Genomic DNA, 17,699 nt, shown 5'->3' on the forward strand with positions numbered 1-17,699 from the left:
CTTACTTATGAACATATCAAAAGTTGGACAGAAATGGACCATGGGAAAGTAAAAATTTTTGACATGATAAAAATGTCACAAAACCATGCACGAATCACTACGTCAAAAACGAACCAATATGCAGATTATTCCATAGTACGTTTCCTCCTAATATATATCTTACATAAATATCTCGGTTTCAGGGGCGGAGAATGCTCTGATGGCATTCAATGTATATGGCCAATGTAAATTGACTGCATGCTTCTAAAAGATCTCATTTTTGTATTTTCAGAGATAGAAAATGAACTCTTTATATGGTAAAGAGACCTGCCCTTTATGCCAAAGGGGATTGGACTGTGAAGAAACAGTATTAGTTCGTGAGAAAGGAGCAGAAGGCATCAACCGTGCAAGTGCCGAAAGGGGTGTTGACATCAGAATTCTAGCTGGTACCAGTGTTCCCAAATCATGCCGAGTGAATGACATAAACAAAAAGGACATTGCTTCAACCAAGAAGGATCATGCGGAATCAGGTCCATCAGTCAAGAGGAGTGCTCGCATTTCCCTGGGACCATATGACAGTAAAACACTTTGCCTTTTCTGCGGCACTGAAGTTAAGGAAGAGGACCCAAAGCGAGGCCATGCAGAAACAGCCAGTTTTGGCTACGTGAAGACTGACGCATTTGTTAAAACTATATCAGTTCATTGCAAAACAAGGAGCGATGAATGGGCCATTGCTGTTCAAGGCCGCATTGAATATTTTGAGGGTGATCTCCATGCAGCTGACTGTGTGTACCACAAGTCCTGCAACATTAATTTTCGCACAATGCGAGACATTCCACAACGGTTCAAGCCGACTGAGTCAAACAAGAGACGAAAAATGGGAAGGCCTAAGGACAGTGACCAGAATGAGGCTTTCGATAAGGTGTGCTCTTTTCTTGAAGACAATGATGAGGAACAGTTAACAATTACAGACCTCGTGGCTAGAATGGAACAATACATGGGCGATAGTGAATCCAATGCATATGGGAACCAATACATGAAGGAACAGCTTAAAAAACGATATGGTGAATCTATATTCATGGCAGAGGGTAGAGACTTAAAAGACATTGTGACATTCAGAGAAAAAACGTCCCAGATCCTCCGTGACCACTACAATGCACCACGAGAAGATGATGAAGAAGCACAAAAACGTGCAATTCTTCAGACTGCTGCAAAACTAATAAAAAGTGACATAAAAACAACAGTTGCACCACATGGGGATACATACCCAACTACTGCAGACCTAAGCCTTACTGCTGCATTGGGGTATGTCCCAGCTAGCCTGCGATTCTTGCTGCAGCATCTTTTGGTCGGGAAAGATACATCTAGGGAGGTTGCTGGTATTGGACAAGCAGTCATCCAAGCAGTGCGTCCAAGGGCTGTAATTGCACCATTGCAGCTTGGTCTTGCAGTGCAAATGCATCACTTGTATAGGTCTCGTTTCTTGATAGATAGTCTATCAACCTTTGGCTTTTCCTCATCTTACTCCGAAGTGCAACGGTTTGAAGTAAATGCAGCCTCTTCTCTTGCTCCGGATGTGTTTAGAGGTGACACTGACATTCTTGATACATCCTTGTTATTTGCTGGAGACAATGTGGACCACAACATCATAACGTTGGATGGAAAGGGTACCTTTCATGGGATGGGCATGATAGCAGCTATTACACCAGGGCGGCAATCTAGCCACATCATATCTAGAAAGAAAATGTCTGACAGGAAGCTCGTCGAACTGACGAAGATCAATATAATAGATTACCGCTATGCAGAGCACATCAACCGCAACCTCAAATTTCAGCCCCTCCCTTTGTTATCAATTTGTGATCGCACAATTGACATATTATGGGAGATGTCATTTTGCTTCGAAAAGAGTGCACCAAATTGGCAAGGCATGATGCACTTTCTGCATGAGGAGTGTGATCACCCAGGGAAAGCCTCAATACAGTTTCTCCCAATGATTGATATGAACCCAGGTGACAAAACCTGCATCTTGTCAACTCTTGATTACCTGAGCAAACTTGCATCAAAACACAACATGCCAGCAATCATCACATTTGACCAACCGCTGTTTTGGAAGGCCTCTGAGATAGTGAATGCTCTTCCTGCTGATAACCCAATCCATAATGCAGTGCTACTGCTTGGGAGCTTCCACACATTAATGAATTTGTTGGGTGCCATTGGAAGTTTAATGGATGAAAGTGGACTGAAAGAGATCCTGGAAACAGTGTATGGTCAAAATGCTGTTGTGCACATGCTGAGTGGGAAGGCGGTGCAACGTACTTTTCGCGGCCATTTGCTTGTGGATCAGTGTCTTACACGTCAGGTTGTTGGCAAGATTGTGGAAGTTGACCCTGGGTTTCAAGAACAAGTGGCAGAACTGGAGCGACTGTACATTTCCCTGGAGACTGTCGGAAGTGACACTATAGAGTCTGTGTTGCAATCAGAGTGCATTCATTTCATTGACAATAGATTGAATCAGGAAAGGAATAAACCTGCAAATGACTCGAAAACCAGTGCACTTTGGATCAACTACCAGCGTATGTTGGGAATTGCAAGGGCACTTGTGGCAGCTGATCAGACGGGGTCCTGGGAGATGCATCTCCGAGCCATATCAGCTTGCTTGCCGATATTTACAGCTGCTGGCCATCCCAATTACCTGAAGTCAGCTCGACTCTATCTCGAGAAGATGCTTGCGTTAGAGGATGACAACCCTGAGGTTCATCAGAAGTTCCAATCTGGTTATCATGTAATCCGGCACAGTGACCAATACTGGGCTGGCCTAGGCTCTGATCTTGTGATAGAACAGACATTAATGCGCTCACGCTCAATCATTAATGCGCTCATATTTCTTGATTATAAACAAATTACCATCGCTATGGCCAAAAACTATCTTTTGGAAGAGAGAGATTTGGGTTGGGAAACACATTTTTGCTGAAGAACAAGATACTCGGGCAAGAATATGGGAATAAGGGAACATTGACTCTGGCAGAGAGTTGATGGCCGCCAGCAAGGTTGTTTAGCACCCATGCCTTGGCAAATGTCCCACCACTGATGATGGTTCTGCATGGCTCGGTTAACGCCAGTCCCAATGTACCAAGCCAACTGCGACTGCAGCTGACTCCACGACTCTCATTCTGACCCTGAACTGTTCTACATGGAATTGTTCTCACTGAAATTCCAACTCAACTCACCAGATTCTGCACCCAACTCAGTAACGGCAATTATCCAGGGCGCTGTGCCCAACTGGCCCAGGCACTGTATCTTACTGGTCCAGGCTCTCTGGCTCCACTGAGGAATGCCGCCAACACTCCACCTCCAACAAAGCTAAGGGGGGCTGACTCGAGGAAGTGGGATGTCAGAGCACCAGAGAGCAGTTTGGACTCTGTCTTCAACCATATCGTCCTCCTACAACCTTGCTATGCAAGAACTGACCTCGAGTAGCTACTCAACAAGTGAACAACATAAGGAGTTGACAACATCCAGGGTGAGTCGAGATGAAGCTGATCATGGCAAAGTTGCCAAAAAAACTGGACAGCTTCACACCATTTTCTGATGACAAGTCATTGCGCAATATCATCACAGGGGTTACTGCAAATGAGGATGTCAATGTTCATGACCTCTTCAAAGTAGGTAGTGACATTGTCAAGAAGATGGATGATCACCCAGCTTACTCCTATTCACACAAAAGGAGTCCTAAAGTCAAGACACTTGCATCCAGCAGGGCAGTCAAAGTTGCTGAGGACCACACAATAGATCCAGCGTTACTATTCCAGAGGTTCTTAGTCGTGTCACAGAAGGGAGATCTCCAGATAGGTGAAGTGATGAAATATGAACTCTGCCCATACCCAATGTCTCTTTTTGAGGCAAAAAACATCCTGCGCCAGCCAGATAAACCACAGTTGACGGAGGCAATAAGGAATTATGCTACAACCAAATCTGACAATGCTGTCAACCAGACAGTTCCAGGAACAGATCACTATGTTCTTGACGGGGGATCACTTATTCACCGCTTAAAGTGGACAGAGGGATTCACCTACAGTTCCATTGCAGATGAATATGCCTCATTTACAGTCAGACACTATGGGCATCCGGGCATCCGGCGTAAAACATGTGCCAAATCATTATGCGGATCATACGGATGATCCGCTGTGGCGACCCCTAACGGGAGCAGCCGAAAAAAGAAGAAGAAGATATATATAAACATATATCGGAAAATGTAAGCTTAGTTTCGTGCAAATCATTGTGGATGTTACCGCATCTCAGTGTTTTGGACTCTGTGGTACCGTGTAATAAATGTTCTTTGATCAAATGTACTTTCCTTGTGGGCAGTGGATTATTTGTGTATTGCAAGATTTGAGTAATAGTATTTGCACCGAGTCGGTTTGCAAATCCCGCAACAAATTGGTGCCGTGACTCGGATGTACTAAATCCCTGGAAGCAGTCCATGGTCCGGAGGGACGGCGAACGCTTGAGCATCACAGACTAGAAGGTAAGCGGAGAGCCTTCGCCCTATCCCTGAAGGCGGGCCTGTCCTTAGCGGGTAACGTACATCGACAAAGGAAAGTACATGTCAGAGAATTTTTATTGATCAGCCTGAGGGGATCCTGCGGTTTCAGACCGCTTCAGCCTATGGTGCTAACAGAAATCAGGGATCTCTTCACGGGGCGTTTGAGTCTCCGCCGTATCTTGAACGAGTTCGTTACTCGGCTCACTGTGCTGTACTCGGTACAGCAGGCAGAGGGAAAAAGACCATTCCCCTCTGGCCAAACAAAGGGAGGGGGGTTGGAGTCCCACCTCCACAAAGAGAGGGGTTCAAGGCCCAGCTCACTGTGTGGTAAAGTGTGATTGTGTGTGAGGGTTATGTGGTTCGAACTAGCAGTACTATATGGTTGCTTTATTACAGTGCTGGCCAGCATTTGTTGTATTATCGCTTTTTTGAAGTGCATATTTCAGGGTATTTGTGACCTGGTAACGATTTGCAGGATGGGAAATACTGGTGGAAAGAGTGATGGAATTGGGTATACTGAAGAAACCTGCTCCAGGCCAGCAGAGGGACATGCTTGAGATATAGGTTCGATAAATACGGGCCTGATTCTGTGAGAGACATTGCGAATTGGTGCTGGTGGACGATGAATAGTAAATTGCCTTTTCCTGAGAATAGTACTTTTGATCGGGATTGTTTGAATCACCTGAGGAAAGTTTTGGAGGAGAAAGGAAAGGACAAAAAGACCTCAAGACACGTACATTGGGGAGCGTATATGGACTGGATGGAGGAGTGTCGGGATCTGGTCGAAAAAACACGGCTGTTAAACCTAAAGGATCAGCTGGACCAGGTGACCATGCAGATGCCCATGAGACTTGAAAATAAATCAAAAAGAAAACAGCGAGCTGCCGCTGTGAAGTTCGAAGATGATGGAGAGGAGTCAGATAGGTGGCCTGACCCTATTCCAGACATAGTTCCAACGGCGCCGCCGCTCGAGGATGAAGAACCGGGCGCAGAGGGCGATGATGGTACAGGGCAGGAAGAGCATCAATGAGGAGCCACAGGAGGAGTACCAAAAGAGGAGATTACAGAGAGCGTTGAGAGGAAATCTGCTGCAACACAACGACAAGAGAGGGATCCTCTTGGTATCAGGGTCGTAGTGCAGACCCGATTGAGAAAGGCCACAGTGGAGGCTGCGAGGGAAGACGATGAGGAGGCACCTTTAGGTACGTTCCCATTGCGAGATTACCCGGGGGCCGGAGGCGTGCAAGCAATATATCGGCTATGGGGTTCCGAGTTAAGGGCCATTGCAAACGAGATGCCGAAGGTACAAGAGGATCCGCAAAAGTTTCAACAAGAGTTGCATGTGATTGTGGAATGCCATCAGCCGACTTATGTGGACATGAATATTTTGTTGAAATTGATTGTACCCGAGGGGTTACTCCAACAATTGAAACAAGTCACGGGATGGCCAAGTGAAGCGCCCGGAACCTGAGACGAGCTCAAAGAACATGTCAACAAGCTCATTGACACCGTTGACACTCCCATCACACCTCTCTCTGTCTTTCACTGTCCAATAGCCACTGTCCAATCGCACCTCCCACTGTCCAATTTCAACCACTGTGTGCTTTAATGTGGTCTTTCACCCTTCAAGTGTCTCTACACTTTTCAACAATATGTTTGATGATTTTGCATTGTGGAATTCTTGCATTTTGGTAAACCCCACAAAACAGCCATCGTGTAGAAACATATGGCTTAGTTTCAAAAAGTCTCTAAAATGAGCATCCACTGGGGCATTGGAAATGATGTGCATGAAATTCACTGGGTACTTTGTGTTAATTTCTGATACTCAGTGTTCAGATATGGCTCCGAAGCGAAAGGCAACATTTTCTGTGATCTCCGACATCAAAGTGCAGTACAATCCTGAACTACTTCACCAGGTAATTCAAACTTCCAGTCGCTACATTGTCCGTTATTATGACGATTTGATGATCTGTAATGGCGAGTGTCGGTTTCGTCCTCAGGTTCTTGTCATCCCATTTTGTGTACGGTACATTTGATGTTTTCCTTCATCTGTGTTGGAAACGTTTTGTGTATTTATATCATTGTTATGAAGATCCGTCCAAAACATTCCGAAATCTTCAGCTTTGCTTTAGACTCAGTTGGTGATAGACCTTGAGGCCTTTTCGGTGAGTGGCTAAATTTTCCCAAATTTTCCTATGGAAAAAAGTAAGTTTATGGGAGGACGCTGCTAGCTCCGGGTAAATTAACCAGTTTTTCCTTCACTCATTTGCAATTCCTATTGTTTCATGCACTTGGGTGTGACCCTCTTGCAGATATTTTCTTTGTTAATAAATGTACATAATCACAACATCCTTGGATCTATCATTTACAAATCGTCGATCACAAACAAAAACAGAGTTTCCACTTGCTGTGTTAAATAGTGCAACAGCAAACAAGAGTTTTTTCCTCAAAGTAAGATGTGCATTGATTTCTACATATTGCAGGCCAGCTACCAGTTTGGACAAAAACACAAACAAGAAGGCAAGCGAGTCATATGCTGCAGTTTCAAGATGGAGCAACCTTCAGAGTCCCGGTTATCATCTTTTCCAGCCATGGAAACTGAGTCGCCCCCGGCACCATCGTGCGACTCCATTCCACTCGTCGACCACCTGCTCATAGAACTATAGACCCGCTTCACTGAGCACAAAAGATAGGCCATGCAGGCACTGCACCTCATCCCATCTGTGATCTGCTTGTTTGGGACAGTAGACCCAGAAGTTCTCAGTGAACTGGTGGACTTCTACCAAGATGACCTGCCATCACCACTAACACTAACAGTTGACACAATGGTGCACAGCTGGCAGATAAAGTGGAATGGCAAGTCAGCAGCAAAAACCCTCAAACAGACAGAACATTCTTCTCCAACATCCACTGCCTAATGCGTCTCTTCCGCATGATTCCCATAACATCATGCGAGTGTGAGCGGTCCATTAACGGACTGAGATGTCTCAAGAGTTGCATGTGGCCAACAATGTATGAAGATCAGATGAATGGGCAGTTGCAAATGCACATTCTATATGGTATGAATTTAGATACGAATGGCATTATGATGGCTTTACAGGTGAAATCCATGGAGAATGGAGCTTAAAGACATCCTAAATCGAGCTACTGGACTACAAGAGCTAATGATGTACAAATAGGAAACTGTTACTTCACTCAATAGACTGGCACAAGCTTACATTCATCACTATTGAGGACAATATCTCTCTTTAAGCTAAATTTTGTCTAGTGCAAAATAAAAGAATACATTGACCTGGATAAGGCTTGATGGTAGATTTTGAAATCTGTGAGCATCTCAACCTCAAGTGAACCCCCCCCCCTAAATATTTTCTGGATCCACCCCTGAAATGGGTAACCCCTACCCCCTTTAATATCCATTTTATTGTTTATCCACAGATATTGATAATGCTCCAGAAGCTGCCCCATTGCTCTGAGAGTTGGCATTGGGCATGCCATGATGGGGAGACATTGATGATTGTGAGGTGCGTGAATAACCCCCACAGCCTTTAAGAGGTGGAGTGTTGGCGGCATTCCTCAGTGGAGCCAGAGAGCCTGGACCAGTAAGATACAGTGCCTGGGCCAGTTGGGCACAGCGCCCTGGATAATTGCCGTTACTGAGTTGGGTGCAGAATCTGGTGAGTTGAGTTGGAATTTCAGTGAGAACAATTCCATGTAGAACAGTTCAGGGTCAGAATGAGAGTCGTGGAGTCAGCTGCAGTCGCAGTTGGCTTGGTACATTGGGACTGGCGTTAACCGAGCCATGCAGAACCATCATCAGTGGTGGGACATTTGCCAAGGCATGGGTGCTAAACAACCTTGCTGGCGGCCATCAACTCTCTGCCAGAGTCAATGTTCCCTTATTCCCATATTCTTGCCCGAGTATCTTGTTCTTCAGCAAAAATGTGTTTCCCAACCCAAATCTCTCTCTTCCAAAAGATAGTTTTTGGCCATAGCGATGGTAATTTGTTTATAATCAAGAAATACATATTTTTTATGTTCATCCTTGCCTCCTTGGTGAGGCTCTGATCCAAATGCGTTCCTCATGTCCATTCTTCAATGATTTATTAAATATATCTTCAGGTGCCTCTATGTAAATTGTCATCACCCTTATTAAATTGTTGATATGAACGTGGGGTTGCCATCTTTGTTTGTCATCTGGTGTGAAGATATCCAACAAGCTTTAATTTAGGTGCGAACCAGATCATACATTCGTTTATGTCTGTGGTTCAACTACCCTACAGCTGTTTGGCAATTATAGGGCCACGCCAAAGCGTGTATGTCACAAATTATTCCAATGTGACTGTTGAGCAGTGAGTGTATTGTGTTCTGTGCATTGTTAACGCTGCTGCACCTATGACTCAATAAGGAATGAACTGCTTCGTATACAAGACTTTGTAAGCCTGTGTGATGAGGTGAGACACTAATTGTGAATGTAACAGAGTAAAAAAAAAAATGTGACAAGTATCAATGTTGAAGCTAGATTTTACAGCCTGTGGAAAGACCGCGAGTGTTGGGGAATTTCTGGCTCCTTCCAGATGTGTTGGCATCTCACTGCAATGAGCAATTTCTGGCACCATCTCGATGTAGAACAGTCTCGTATTTAAAAGTAGTTTCTGGAGGAAGGGGCTTTCGAGAATGTTTGTGAGCTGGGTACCCACAGGGTCGTCCAAAATCATGTGCAACTTTGTGTTTAACTACAATATGTTTTTTATTATCGGTCAATCTTGTTTGGTTTTGTCTTATAATACACAGGATTTGTATTTTTTTTTATTATCATGAAAGAAGGTTCAACAAGCAATAAGGAGCAATATCATTTGTCGTTGATGAAGTGCTCAATCCAAGCACCGCACCTCTGGATGACAGCTGTCATATGGACACTGAAGTTGTTGATGACTCAGCTGAGAACTGGAGCTGGTATGTGTCTGATTTCCTGTCTGATGTTATTATTCAATTCCTGCAGAGTGCTTCGGTTGGTTTTGCAAACATTTTACCTTCGAGGGACCTCCCCTTCCCCCCACCCCTCCACCCACTCATAGGTAGTAGTTGGGAGATGACAGATCGAGGTAGTAGGGAAGGCGTGGGTTGTCCGTCCATTGAGAAATGAGTCGATCACCCAGGAAATGTCTCAAAAACTCCAAAGTATGATTAGATACATGTGGTGGCGCAAGTCTTCCTGGAATATGACTGAGTACATAGTGATATCCTGCTTCCTATTCAGTGCCAAAAGGAATCTTTTCTGCAGCATGTCTACATATCTATCTGTATTGATTGTCGCTGTTTGTTCAGCTTCGTTCTCAATGAAGAAAGGTCCGATTATACCGCGACGTTTGAGAACATACCAAACTGTTACTTTTGCTACAGAAACTGGTTGTTCCATATGTTTGTGCAGTTGGTGATCTGCCCAAAATTGCATATTCTGTTTGTTCACCTGGCTGCTGAGATGGAAGTGGTCTTCATCACTAAACAAGATGTTGTCTCGAAAATCATGATCTTCTTCGATCCACTGGGCAATGGCAGTGAAATATTTGAACCTGCACCTTCATTTATTTCGGTCTGGTGCTGCAGTAACTGTGTTATGTCCAGATCCAGTTTCAGATTGTTGTGTATGATTCTGCCAATGGCCATGCGAGCAGTTCCCACCAGCTGTGCAAGTTCGCCGCTTGACTTTTTCAGAGAAGCCTGCCAAACTTCTACAACCTCTATCTTGTCAGGTATTCTCAGTTCTCACTGAAGGTTTTCAACCACTGTGTCCTTTAATGTGGTCTTTCACCCTTCCAGTGTCTCTAAACTTTTCAACAATATTGTAACGTTCACCGGGACTTGAACAGTCCCGCTAACGTAGAATGAGCCGAAACGATGGAGGCGGTTTATTTTTTATAACCCAAAGATGGCGGTTTTAATCGCTCTACCGCAAACGGGATGAGGAAGGTGGCACGAGTCGCTTTTCACTGAGTTAATAGTGTTTATTTCTCTAACCAGAAATAATAATAAGACTCGGCAAGAGGAGGGATCCAGGGCGATTCGTAGCTGGTCCTGATGGTCAGGCTGGCCCGTGGTGTAGACGCAACAGTCCCTGGATTGGCGTCGGACGAGCTGGCGTTGCGCTCGTCTGGTGCAGGAGACACCGTGGTGCTATCGACCTCCTGGTGTCGGCCCAAGTCCGCTCACAGCCGCCAGCAAGCCAGTTCTGGCGCCAAGTTGCGAGCAGGAGAGGGAGGGAGGTCCGCCCGCCGTTCGACCCCGTACTCCCAGCCAGCAGAACCCCAGAGCCAACCGAGGTGAGGCACGAGGCACAGCAAGGCCACGAGACACGATCAATCCAGGAACGAACCAGCGCAACAATCGAGCACGCTCCGAGCACACAGCCTCCCCCCAAAACGGCTTTATCTTTATCGATCTTCTTCTTCCTCCCCTTTTTCCCCGAACAGAACCTTTTTGTCCTCGAGTCCTCGTCACTTCCAATCGAGCCGTTTTATTGGCCCTCCGCCGTCGCCTTCTGCCAATCGTGATCACGGGGCGGAGCCATCCGCAGCACTGTCCTGTGACGTCACGGCAAGCCTCCAGGGAATACTAAAAGGGGTTTACGCAGACACACTTACCCTAACCCGTCTCCCTATCTAATTACGCGACAATTATCATTTCCCCCTTGAAGAAATGGACATTTACTAGACAACTTATCACCACTGAATTGCTACTTATTACTTCGAGATCCTGGTACACTCGAACAGCATGGCATACCTAATTAAACATCCTAATTACCCTTTGAATGCATACCCCCCCCCCCATCAGATGTAACAATATGTTTGATGATTTTGCATTGTGGAATTCTTGCATTTTGGTAAACCCTACAAAACAGCCATTGTGTAGAAACATATGACTTAGTTTCACAAAAGTCTCTAAAATGAGCATCCACTGGGGCATTGGAAATTGTTTGACATGGTTGAAAATTCTATTGGGAAAAAAACAAAACCTCAAACCTTCTTTCAGTGACCTGAAAATATAAATGTGGGTCACATTAGTAAAATTATGACAGCTGTTTCAAAAGTTGCACATGATTTTGGACCACTCTGCAAATGGCAAAGCAGCTCTGGAGAGAAGAGAGAAGAGAGAAGAGAGAAGAGAGAATACAGACACTGTTTACTTTATGTCGGGCCAGGTCGGTGTGTTTACAATTTTTAACAAAAACAAGTTTGAACTTGTCTCATTTACCAGTTGGACATTGATCAATCAAGAACCTTGGTTTTGTGACATTTGGGGATGAGTCTTCCTTTCAGTGTCTCAATTTTGTTATAAACTGTGTGGCAAGAGTGTTCGCAGCGAAGCAGACAGTTCAAAGTGTTTCATTTCTCCTTGACGGTGCAGTGGTCTAACGCACACTTGCAGAAGGCTGGAAGTGCCTTCAGCAGGGACAGACCTCAAATGAGAGTAGACCCCAAGGGTGTGAAGGAGAGGGCAAGAGAACCATTCCCATGTAGGTGGTTGACAGGGTATCTCAAACTGGGCTATTACTGGTCTGGTGAGTGTAAGGGGGAAGCCAAGTGCTGCATCCTGCATCTTGTGACTGCTTTAGTGATCGTGAAATGGCTTACAGAAGCTGTTGCAATTGATCAACACACTGGACAGCAAAAGTAACAGCAGTGCACTGTTAAGAGTATTTGCAAGGTGAAGAAGTGCTGATTGCCATTCAGGCCTAGAAGTGTATTCCGAGAGAGAGAGAGAGAGAGAGAGAGAGAGAGAGAGAGAGAGAGAGAGAGAGAGAGAGAGAGAGAGAGAGAGAGAGAGAGAGAGAGAGACAGAGAGAGAGAGGGAGAGAGAGAGAGAGACAGAGAGAGAGAGAGACAGAGAGACAGAGACAGAGAGACAGAGACAGAGACAGAGACAGAGACAGAGACAGAGACAGAGACAGAGACAGAGACAGAGATAGAGACAGAGATAGAGACAGAGATAGAGACAGAGACAGAGACAGAGACAGAGACAGAGACAGAGAGAGAGAGAGAGAGAGAGAGAGAGAGAGAGAGAGAGAGACAGAGAGAGAGAGAGAGAGAGAGAGAGAGAGAGAGAGAGAGAGAGAGAGAGAGAGAGAGAGAGAGAGAGAGAGAGAGGAACAGAGAGTCTTGGAAAGAGAGGATAAAAGGCTCAAGGCTGAAAGTAAACGGCTTGAGGGTGAAAGAGATGATAAAAGGCTCAATGAAAGAGGAGAAAAGACTCAAGGCTGAACGTTAATGTCTGAAGCTAAAATGGAGCTTAGAAGGCTTGAGGTTGAAAGTGAAAGACAGAGGGAGGTGAGAGGTTTAATTGGAGATAGTGTCTTGAAGTACAGTGCTCAAATACACAGTTGCCCAGAAAATGTAAATAAAATTACGCAGACTTCAGCTCCAAAGCTCCCTCCCTTTGTTGAGGGGAAGCATGAACTCGACAGTTACTTACTGAGGTTTGACCATTTTGCTACGAGCAGCAGGTGGGGCAGGGCAAGATGTTCTACCTCACTCTGTGCTCTATTAACTGTCAAAATGCTTGATGTGTATTCCAAGCTGTCAGATATGGCGGCTATCGATTATGACCAGCTGAAAAAAATGACCAGTTATTTTGAAGCAGTTATGATTAAACTAAGAATGGATATAGGGCCAAGTTCAGGAGTGTCAATCCAGAGATGGGGAGAGCCCTGAGCAATTTGCTGTCACATTAAGGAATTATCTGACAAAGTGGGTTGAACTGTCAAAACATGATGAAACATTTCAAGGTTTGTGTGACCTCCCACAAAATAACAATGTATGAGTGCATCTCCAAAGGATCTGTCTGTCTGTCTACATGAGAAGGCACTACAGAATCTTGCAGTTCAGCCAGGGTCACAGATATTTTTTCTGATTCCTCATGATCGGCATCTGTGAACTTTTGTTTAGTGTGCCAATGTCAGGTTTCAGGGAAAGGAGAATGGACATGGTGTACTAGAATGCGAGAAAGCTATGGATCAATAAGGTCAGGCGTTTCACATGCAAACAGTTTGACAATAAAGTTGTAGACAGTAAGGACTTATTTAAGGAAATGGTAAGCTCTGATAGGCAGTGTTGTGTATGCAATTGGTTAAGGGTATGTAGTGAGGGAATATAAGTCGTTTCCTCGAGGTGCCAGGGTGTGAGTGCAAATGGCTACAGAAGCAGCGCCCGAGGCTACGTAGAGAAATGGTCAACAGGTGATCCAGTAACTACAAAGGTCAGGAAGTGATTCCTGGCTGCCTGGTGAAATCCCAAGCATCCAAGTTAGAGGTGGTGGATAACAAGTTAGAATCTTGTATTTGAGAGCACAACTCATGCTTGCATGTGCCAAGAACCTTCTGTTTGTGAGAAGTGCCTGTATAAACCTCTCATTGAAGCCAGAGGATAGATGCCGATTGTAAAGGGGAAGGTCATTAGTGCTTGCATGAAGGTTTTGTGGGGCATGAGTTTCCGTGGAATTCAATTTTTAGTGAGGAAGGAGTTTGAGAAACTGAAGCAGGACCTCAAAGTTCAGTTATATGCTGTTGATGGACGATACAGTACAGAAGGTGCTGCTCATCAAGATAAGTGTTGATACTCCTGACCTAACTGGTGTGGTTGAAGTCCAGTGCCTGCTGGATGCGATCTATGATTTAATAGTTGGTAATTTACCAGGAACTGCACTTGGATTGTGAATCCAGCGTGGCAAGATGAATATGCTGTGACCACTCATGGCCAGGAACAAAAGGGTGATTAGACTGCACCTCTTGTGGTGTTATGAGAGTTCAGATGCCCCATTGGGAATAGTGACCAGCTGAGATTGTAGCAGCAAGATGTTGAGGTGGGAGACATCACCATCTATTGAGACTACAAACTAAGATGTTGTGAGCACTGCTGTTGTGGAGTCTAATGAAGTGACAATGAAGGATGCAGTCAATGAAAACCTATTGGAGCTCAGCACCTGCAAGCCGAAGACAACTGTTGCAGACATGATGTACAATAGAGCGCGGAGCTGACCCGTGCTCAAAGCCAGGAGTTGAAGTCTGTAGTCCATGAATACGAAGGTGTTTTTTATAGATTTTAAGGGACCACAACCTGAATGCATCATCAAATTAACATGACTGCAAGTGGGCTGGCAGGATGACCTTGAGGTATGCACACTCCTCTCTGAGCTGTCTAGCCTGGGTTTGAATCTCAGCCCAGCTATAAACTGTCTTCCTGGTGTCTCACAGGGAGGACAAGGCTTCAGTGTGTGTGCTGCCCCTCAGATGGACGTTGAACTGGGTATCCCTTCTGCCAGCAGTAGTTGGTGGATGTTAAAGATCCTACGGTATCCTTTGCAAAGAGTAGCTGAGCTATCATTGGCACTCTGTACAAGTTCCTAACCTACAGGGGGAATTTCATCAACGGCACAGCCGCACCCCTCTCGGCCAGTGATGCTACTCGTAGCCCTGTGCTGCATTCAGAAGAAAAAACAGAAGACTACGAGTGAGCCTGTGTGGTCAAAACCTTGCACAATGCTGTTGCTTTTGGGAGTCTCTTGTCATAAGATCACTGTGCTTCACCAAATAATGAAGTTAATAAGTCACTCATGATACCTTCCCAGATATTGCTTCGAATTTTTTTTTCCTTAGTGCATGTGTTGGTATAAGAGTGATGTAATATATTTGTAATAGGATTATGCATCAATATTTGTATAGAAAACTGTCATCTTCTCTGATTAATGTTTGTGTATAACACCACTTCTCCCTGAAACCCTTTTTAATATTCTCTCCTTTGTAAAATGTCTTATATGCACTTTTGGGGAATAGTGGCCCTGCAATGCCAATAAGGTGCAAGTTTTGGTGTGAGGGCATGAGCCTGGAACATTGGAATTGAATGCAGAGGCTCAAGGGAGGGGCTTCCCCTTGATTTACAACCAAACTGTCAATCGGTGTGGGGCAGACAGGGCGGGTGACGTTACGGGACGAGGAATCATGGAAGATGTAAAAGTCTGCGAGCACGATGAGTCTGGGCCAGTCCAGCTCAGTCCATTCTCAGTGCTCAGGCATGTGCTCAGTTCGAGTTCCAGTTCCCAGGCTGTGTTGACATTCCGGATGGCAGAGCCCGAGTGAGATCGTATGTTCCCGCCTCACGACCTTTCACATAAATTAGGAATGTAAATAGTTTTTCAACATCTTTGCTATCATATGGAGGTACATTATTTAAAACAAGCTTCAGGATCATTGTCAACACTGGCTCATCGCACGCACATTATATTTTGTTGCAGTTCATTACTCCTTAAAAAACATAAACACCTGACACATTGTAATACAAGCACTCAATGTTTGTCCACCTAGCTTTTCAGCCACCATTAACTGTCTTGTTTTTCTCAACACACGATTCGTTTTTGTAATAATACTGTATTCGTATTTCCCCGGTGCTCTAATCGCAGAATCTCCCAGCACCTCGGTGACGACTTCTCCACTCTGGATTCGCCGCACGGCCCGTTCGACAGCTCAATTGGAGATTTCTCTTCCAGATTTGCCACACGACTCATCCAAAAGCTGACCAGGGTGAGGGAGTGCCATATCGCTCCAGGCTTACCTCCCTTTCTCCTTCTCAGCCCACAAATTATGAAACTGGTATATCTATACATGAGAGTGGTCATCAGAGTGGGGGTCAAAAACAAAAGCCACAGAAATAAAGGCCTTACCTCCTCATTGGGGCCGACTTACAAAAGATTTAACATGGCAAAATGTCGGCCTCCTAAGATAAAATTTCGGGGCTGCACAAGCCTTCAAAAGTTTTGGTATGGTAACCCCTATTGTGTATAATGAACTGTTTAGTGATATCAAAATGCCTGGTGTTGGCTTAGTGGTTAGGGTGGTGGCTTGGGATCCTAGGGTCCTGAGTTTAAGCCCCGTTGGCTGCTGAATTAAAAATACACCAGGAGGTTGACTCAGCCGGTCATCCTTCCGAGGTCGGCAAAATGAGCACCAGTGTTCTGGTAAGAGGGACACTACATCAGCGGCATAGCCGCGTCCCAACCAATGATGCAACCAGTAGCCACAGGCTGCACTCGATAGAGAGAAAGTAATATCAAAAAATACACCTGTGCGGGAGTGACGGTCATCTCTGTGGTTAACTGAAAAACTCAGTTCAGTTCGCACACCCAAACCGAGGTTTTGAAAACTCTGAACCAAGATTTTGGTTCAGGGGATGTTTTGAAAAATTGTGTTTGTACATGTACAAGAGTCCAGTAGCAGCAGTAGGAAGGAGTTTGACTGTGAACTTGAGCATCACGTTGTCCATCATTACCTTCCTACATAACCATCCCATCCTTCCCACCGATTAATTAACAGACAACTGTGACACAAACCAGTCAGTTAGTGGATTTGATGGGTAGATACGTAGGCCTAGCCTTTTTGTTTTCCAATCTCTTATAAAAAGTGCAACACCAACACTGACGACACCACACTACTCACTCTTACTATCCACAGTTCTGTTCGTTCAGTTCAGAATATTCCAGTGGACTCCACTGGACCAACCGATGACTAAGACAACCGATGACTGTGCACTATATGCAGGAATAATGTTTAGATGTGTACGACACAAGATAAACGTGGAAGGAAACCGGAAATATCGCAATCGCACATGGCGATTATTTGATGAAGCAGTGCTAAACACCGGAAATATCAAAAACACAACAACACCGTAAAAACTTCATATGACTGGACACCTGTCCCGTCGTGTCGGCTGCCGATCAATATTCGTGTCAAAAGAAGGATGGCGTATATCAAAGTGCTGGAAAACAATGGAGATCTCTCTATTGTTTTCCAGCACTTTGACGTATATTAAACACATAACGATATGCCATCCGACATTTTTCGATTCTGATAGCTTCTATGACCTAGGCCTATGGCGATTTGCTGATTTGGTGGGGACATTCGTCTATGAGTGGGGGTACCTAAAAAGCTATGTTATGGGCAGGCAGGCAGATTATATAATATGAGTCACAAACCGAGAGTTAACGAATACCAAGCACGAGAACGACCTTTACAAGCATGAGTTCCTGTTACTAGGGTGTAGTGTTCTCGGGTCAGGAGGGATTTTTGGCCAACTTTGAAGTCACGTGACGCGAAAACGAAAGCGAATATCGAAAATCCGTCCCGACCAAATTTAGA

The sequence above is a fragment of the Eptatretus burgeri genome, chromosome 10 (genome assembly GCF_056783735.1).
Source record: "Eptatretus burgeri isolate ZD-2024b chromosome 10, Ebu_testis_v1, whole genome shotgun sequence".
NCBI lineage: Eukaryota > Metazoa > Chordata > Myxini > Myxiniformes > Myxinidae > Eptatretus > Eptatretus burgeri.